This window comes from Globicephala melas, chromosome 13 (genome assembly GCF_963455315.2).
Source record: "Globicephala melas chromosome 13, mGloMel1.2, whole genome shotgun sequence".
NCBI lineage: Eukaryota > Metazoa > Chordata > Mammalia > Artiodactyla > Delphinidae > Globicephala > Globicephala melas.
Window position 1 is genome coordinate 37,343,767 of NC_083326.1, and position 7,627 is coordinate 37,351,393.

At 47.2% G+C, this 7,627-nt stretch overlaps 1 pseudogene; it reads right to left on the reverse strand.

Moving 5' to 3' along the window:
* Positions 1-3,263: 3,263 nt before the first annotated feature.
* LOC115863626 (large ribosomal subunit protein uL11-like) lies at positions 3,264-4,039 on the reverse strand (annotated as a pseudogene).
* Positions 4,040-7,627: the final 3,588 nt, after the last annotated feature.

Below are 7,627 nucleotides of genomic sequence, written 5' to 3' on the forward strand. Positions count from 1 at the left end.
CCCTGGCACCTGAGCCAGCCTGTGATGACAGAAGTGATACTAGGTGACTCCTGAAGGCAGAACATACAAGAGGATAGTGCTCCCACCCAGTTTCCTTGAGATGCCCTTTTCTGGGAAACCAGCTGCCATTCTGTGAGGAAGCCTAAGCCACATGGAGAGTCCAAGCATAGGTGATCAGCTGGCTAAGAGCCTCAGCTGAAGTCCCAGTCAACAGCCAGCAACAACCACCAGTATGCAAGTGAGAAAGCTTTTACGATGACTCCAGCCCCTTGCCACCAACTATCTACCTACAAATACCTGAAAGACCCTGAACAACAACTGCCTGGCTGAGCCTAGTCAATCCTTGAACTTGTAGAGATAAAAACAATAAAATTATTGCTATATTTTAAGTGATTAAGTTTGGGGGAGATTTGTCACACAACAATTGATAACTGGAACTTACTTATACCTCCTCTTCTCCTTTGCTGCCTCAGCAGCTCTCCTCTCCAAAACACTTTCAGTCCTAAATCCTTTGGCCCTATAAAAATTAATCCATGTATATTTATTATATAAATGAACGAGTGAATGAATGGGAGTTCTAAATGCCACTGTATTCCTTAGTTTCAAACTTATGCATGCTGATGAGCCAATTCTTAAGAACTTCCTGACCTAAGAGAACCAGCAAAGCAAATCCTTTTTATCCTTTTAGAGTCTGAACTTTGTTTCCTTCTGCATAATTCCTTTCAGTTACTCCTCTAGCTACCCAGCATGCACAAAAGTTTCACTCACTAAAAAAGAAGAGCTAATAAAACAAGAGGACCAATGAAGAAACTGACAGCACTGAGTTCACACTTTTCTCAGGAAGAAGCCACTTTCTAGAAAAAGGTGGGCCTTCTTTATCAGCCAACGTGTGAGCAGGATATTGCTATCTTCATTCCCCCAGTCAATAGGGAGGCAAGCTATTGACTTCAGAGTCACTAGGAGGAATCCCAATGGGCAGAGCCCTCAATCCCATTAAGCCACCATTGCCACAGCCCTAGCACATGGCACCACCTTCGTGGTGTGGTTTGTAGGGCAAAGGGCCTTCTCTGTGCTAATCTATCATTTCAGATCCCTTCAAGGGGTAAGCACTTTCCTCTCCAGGCTCTTTCATTAAAGAGAAAGCTCCCTGGGAAGGGAGCACATGTTCATGGTGTGACAGAACCAGCAACAGCACTATTGTTATTCTGTCCTAACATCACAGAATGTGTTCCTGGGATTTTGTCCCTGGACTGGAGGGATAACTGTGCACAACTGAGGCAGGGGTTCATGGGTGAGGACATCCACAGAGAAGAAAAAATTAAAGGAAAATATGGCTAAGAACTCTGAAATCAAGCTTCTCATGTTTTACAATCTCACCAAAATTGAGTGATGCTACCAGTGCCTCTCTTTACTTGATGGTAACTGATTAAATTTGGTTAATCATTTTTCTTTTAATGCTTTTGGGAATCAGTGAAATTGGGATTACCTGGAACTCATGTTGCCCCCTCTTTCACTAGCCCTCAGAGACCTTAACTTGTCCCTTGCTGTTGAGGATGCTGTCAGTGACATGAGGAGTCAGACCTCAGACTTCCTTTGCCTTAAAGCTGCCATCTCACCAGTTGGACCCAATTACTAGGAAAAGCAAGGATGTTGGGACTCGAGGGTGGAAATAGCGGGTAGAGGACTTATTGCAAAGCACAACCTCACATGAAATGCTCTCCAAAGGCAGTGGGATTGTCTCAGATGTTGAAGAAGAGGTTGATGATTGACTTTTCACATCCTTCCTCTCTAGACACACTTCAGAGAAGGAAAATGAGGAGGATTGGTGCCTTCTTGTATTAATCTTACATTTGGGAGGTCAGTGGTTTGTTCGGCCACTAATATCAGCTTGAGTTGGTATCTCAGTGCACACTGCTCTGGGCCCACCAGAAAGCTGGTGCCATGTTGTAATATACTTGGTAGAACTGACACCACGTATTTGGTTAGACAGAATTGACCACAGAAAAAGTGTTTTCTTTCCCCCTTTCCCAGAGGTAGATTTTTTTTTTTTTTTTTTTGCCAATAATCTACTTTCCCAGACAAGAAAGTAAAGTTCAAGTTAATGTTTGTCCCCTAGATTTCCCAACAAATTTCTAAAACCTAGCTCCCTGCTATTGTCACCACTGTCACTATCATCATCCTCACCATGTGCCCACAAGCTCTATCTTTCCCGTCACCCAATCGGGTTGGTCTCATTACTTTCCCCATCTCCATCATTAGTGCCAATTAATCATCACCACTAACATCATCAGAATAATGGCCTTAGCAAACCCCAACTGGGAGAGGCTATTTCCCACCACTGCAGGAATTTCCATATTAAGACTTCTGAGCCCGTGAGCTCTGGAATATACTAATAGAGAGAAACCGTATTGGAAAAGACCTCTGGGAGAAGCTGAGGGAAAGCATGCCCCAGTCACCTCTCAAAATATCCAGCAAGAAGCCATCGGGGAGCATGTGCCCGTTCTTTGAACTCCCTCAAAGTACCTTTCATCTGTTCTAAATCCAGGATCATCTTTGTACAGGGCTTGCTGTTTCTGGATAAATCCTTGGCCCTTGTTCAAGCCCTGGACTGTGTCAGGATGTTCCACAGACCGCAGCAGGACAGCATTGCTAAACGAGCGTTTCCAGCGGGACCCCTTTCTTGTGACACGGATTCCAAATCCCAGCCCAGAGCGTCTGCACTCAGCAGTACAACATGGCAGCGACCGCGTTCTATTCTCATTTCATCTCCTGTCTTCCTGGAGGAGGCCCCCCACACCCACCACAAGACAGTCAGTGGCTGATCATTCTTTCCTGAGGCACTCTATTTTCGGCTTCATATCATATCACAGACTCTCCCTGTGGAGCAAGCTAGCAAAACACTTTTTCCTTGCCTAAGCATTTGCCTTGTATCTGATTCAAATCTCTAACCTGGAAATTGGGAGAGTAAGCCAACAGGACACCAGTAGGAGGGCCTCCTGCTCTGCCTGCAGACTGCACCTCAGTCCAGGGACTTGCTGTGTGATGCTGGGCTGATATCCTTCCCTCTCTGAGCCCCCATCTCACTGTCCATTGTCAGAGAGTGTTTTGCACCACCTGCTTCCTGGATGTGCCGGAAGACAAACTCTGTTTTCCAATGCATATTACCAAACTGTAACACTTTCCCCTGGTATTTTTTTCTTTTTTCTTTTTCTTTTTTCTAATTGTCAAATGATTCTTTATTGAAACATTTTCCTTTGTAGTTCTTAACTAGGTGGGCATTCTGCTGTAACACTATTCATGTCATGTATGATGTCATGAAGGCAGCCATCAACACTGCAACCCACAGACTGTGCAGTCATCTCTAATGGCTCCAGAGAGTTCTCTGGCTAAAAATCAGTGCTGCATCTGTCAGGCAATGCTGACAGTGTCATCAAAAGTGGTATTTCCACTGAGCTTAATATTTTTCTTGATGATGATCAGGGCAGAGGCAATGGTACCACCTCCATATAGTTCTGTCTCTTCTGAATAGTTGGTTCCACTGTAACCTTAGACCCATCCAGCCACCTGCTGCCTTGGTGACATCATCATCAACCTTTTCTGGAGACAAGTTCAGGGGGCCGATGACACACATAGCACTGGCTTCCCCACAGATACAGCTCAGGTACGCAACTTTAATCTCCTCAAGGTCAAACCTGGGCAGCGTGTCAGAGGCAACTGGGGTAGGATGAACTCAGATGCAGGATAACCGAAGAAAGTTGCACCTTGGCCTCCTCCAAGTCAAGAGCCAAGAGCTCCCAGGTATTTTTACACAGCCTCTATCTCTTCATTGCATTTGCATTTAATGTGTCACATAAGCCATAACCTGTAAGCAAAGCAAAATGGTCTTATTCCCATTTTACAAATAAGAACACAGATCAAGAGTAGTAGGTACCTCTTTCAAGGTCTCGGCTATCTGGATAGCGGCCACTTTGGGACTGGAACCCAGATGTCCTAATTGCTGGAGCTAAACTCCTTACACTTCCCCCTCACTGCCCTGCATGGAATGAACACGAGTAAGTCACAAAATGAGCCTGAAACCAGCGGAAGGGAGCAAGAAAACTATGAGTGGATTGTGAAACGTGAGTGAACTGTGAAAAGTATCCATTTAAATATACCTCACACTCCTATGGGGACACTTGTCACACTAAAACACAAAGGCCCACGGGCCACTTAGAGTTACAGGCTAGATGTGAGTGCTAGAAGAGGACTTGGGGGTCAGCGTACATTTTATAAAGGAGAAGAGTGATGCCCTGCAAGGCCACTGACTAGTCCAGGCCACTCCAGGACTCAGAAGTTCATCCAATGCCTGTTTCCAAAACCCTTCCCTTCAGAACACTTCTCCCTCCTTCTATGAGAAGGACGTGACCTCCTCACAGTGGTAGAGGCTCTGGCATTCCACTGCAAGCCAAGGTAGTTGGCCCTCAGCCATGGACACAGGCAGAGAAACTGAACATACAGCCAAGGAACTTCAGAGTCACTAGGTGGAGCATCCTATGAAGCCACCTCCCTGCAGCCTGCCACAGCGCCTGAACTTCCAACATCAGGTATCCAGGTCCATGGATTATGGCACGAAGGACTGCAGTGCAATTGTGAAAGTACCACACAGGATTATTGATGGCCAGAGCAATTTTTAGCCGTCAGTAGCCTACTATAACTTAGTCAAATAAACCTTGGCAGAGGGCAGGGCCCTGAAGAGATGGAGCACAGCACAGGTGTGTTTTTCCAGAAAAAAGAGGGAATAAGTGGTCCCTGGCCTGAAACTTGGAGTTTGGACTAAGGAAACTCCTCAGTCTGGAGGACAGCCCTGGATACTTGGGCAGCAAAGGGATGCTGGGGAGGGGAGCAGTGATGACATTATGTGGGTAGAGAAATCTTAACTGGGCCAAGTAGTAAAAAACCCACGCAAACTGGCTTAAGCCTTAATAAAATAACAAAATTTTAAAATAAAATAAAATGGAATATAATGGCTTATGAAACCCAAAGATCCAAAGGTGCACTGGCCTGAGGCTCAGCTGTCTCACTTCTCTGCCTGGCTCTGATTTCCTCTGGGTGGGCTGAGACCTCCTCCAGGACAGCAAAGAACGCCCATGGCCCCCTGCGGCTCCGCAACTCCTGCAGAAAAAGAACTCCACCAACCCGGAGTGCAGAAGTGGACTCTGATTGGCTACCTTAGACCACGTGCCCCTCCTTAACTAATCACTGAGCTCTGATTAACCAGGTCTAGATCACGTGCTTCCCCAGAGCTGTGTTGGACTGACAGCCTCAACTTTCATTCAGGAGGCCGATTCAGCCTGGGCAGTGCCATCAGCCCTGCCCCTTACGTCCTCAAGCCTATGCCACACGATGGGGGTCCGTGGAGGACACACATACACACTTAGGAGCACCTCTGCCACCAGCACTCTTCTGGGAAATGTCACAGTGATGGGATCCAGATGCTCCAGGGTGAAAACTGCTGGAAAGGAACCCAGCCCCCCCCCCCACCCCGCCCCAGTTCTGAGCAGGACAGTTCCTCGGGAAGGGAACTGTTAAAACCACTATCCAAAGTAGCATTATTCGTTTAATTGTCTATTTTTGCTGGCGTTCTTGTCGGGTAGAAATATTAGCTCTGTGAAGTCAGAGACTGAATGTTTCCTTACTTGTGGAATCACCAGCACCCAGAATGGGTAGTACCTGGCCCAGGATACGAACTCAGTAAACGTTTAAGCTTGTACCACTGAAGCAACAAGTGTGTCTTTAGGCTGCCCTCTGAGCTCCACCCCTACTCAGTTCAGGCACTGCCACTGTCCCTCTAGATTCCAGGATCAGCTTAGGCTGACCATGAACAGACACATCCCTTCCCCTGTATCACCGGAGCACAACAGAGACTGATAGCTCTCACCTCTCCAGATTGCAGGTACAGAGGGTTCCTGCTCTCCCCTTCCCCCTCCAGGGCCTACTCACACTTGGCAAGGTTAAGCCATGGAGGTCCGCCTAAGTGAGTACACGCCCATAAGGGGGGAACAGCTGAGGGAGCTCCAGGCGAGGTGTTTAGGGCCTGGGTGGTCCAGATCACTGTAGTCTGAGTGGGGCACTAGGAGGCCAAGAGCACCAAGATTCTGGGGCCTGCATGGAAGGAAGTCCTGCTGGTGGGAGAAGGGAGCAGGAAAACAGGGAGGGGAGGCGGCAAGTGGCCTGAGCAAAGCTTTCCTTCTCTCACCCAGACCTGTCATTTCCTGTATCTCTGGGAGGCTATGAAGGGGGTGCTGTCGTCTTCCTTTCTGCACAGCTACCTGTAATCATGGGTTCCATCGACTCCGCATCCCTGTGTGGAGACTGCTCGCCATACCAGCTCCAGACCAGGGTTGCCTAGCAACTCAGAGTCCTGAAAAGAAAGAGAGAAAGCAAAGGAGCCAGACAGGAAAGGACAGAGGGAAGTGGGTCTGGAAGAGGGAGGAGATACCAGGAGCAAACTGCCTTAGGCCCAGGCTTTCTAGTCCTTAGGACTGATCCACCCACCTCCAGCTGTTCTCTCACTGGCCATTAGGTGCCTGACATTCTACCACTGGAGATATTTCTCTTTCAATCCACTAATCTCCCTTGAATTGCAAATCCTCTAGAGAGGCTCTGCCCACTGCACTGTCCCACTTGACCATAGGAGGAACTTATCAGATGCTCTTGGGGAGAAGGAAAGGGGAAATGTGGAAATGAAGTCTAATCACATCCTAATCTGCCCTGTGCTTCCCCACAGCTACCACATTTGATATTAATTCAGTCCATTCCACTCTTCTCCATCCAAAGCCTGTCCACAGGTGCAGGGCAAAGATGTCAGGTTTGGGTGTTTGACAGCCAAATCTGTGGGGCAGTCAGTGAGCTGCTTACCTCGTGGAGCCTCAGTCTTTTCGAAAATAATCTTCAACTATGAGATTGTTGTCCAAGTTAGGAAAAATAATGCATTTGAGACTAACTGGAACAATATTTGGCACTTAGCACACATATATGCTAGTTTCCCTTCCTGAAGATTGGTCACAATGCCATGGTCACTGGGACCCTTGCAGTCCATGTAGCCCTTCTACTGTGGTGCAAACTAGCCAGACTCTAATTTTGGAGGTAACATTTAGCTCCAAGGCTGGAGAAATCCCCGGAACCTAATTCTGACATTAAAGCTGGGAGACTTCAATCCTTACTCTTGGGCAACACATCACCCAGTGGGCAAAGCAGAGTCCCAACAGCGAGGAGTCAGAGAACAACAGACGATGGCACAAGGTTTTGCTCCTGAATTAATCAGGTATTCTGTCGGCTTTATTTTTCCAGCCTGTTGGAGCCATTCTTGCACCTGGCGGCCTTTGATGGGTCATTTCAGTTAACCTATGGTGGTACTTACAGCTTAGCCTACCTATCATCACGGTGCAGTGGGAGTCAAGCCTGGGACTAAGAATTTGTCTGGAATTGGGCTTGCCATTCTTTGGCTGGTGTTAGACCTCTAGACAAAAACAAAGCTTCATTTCAGACCCTTGGAGCAGGATTTAAGATCAAGATCTGGCTGGCAAATGAAATGATTTTGTAAACTAATAATCTTGGGTTTATCCATCCTTCTATCCATCCTGCACTT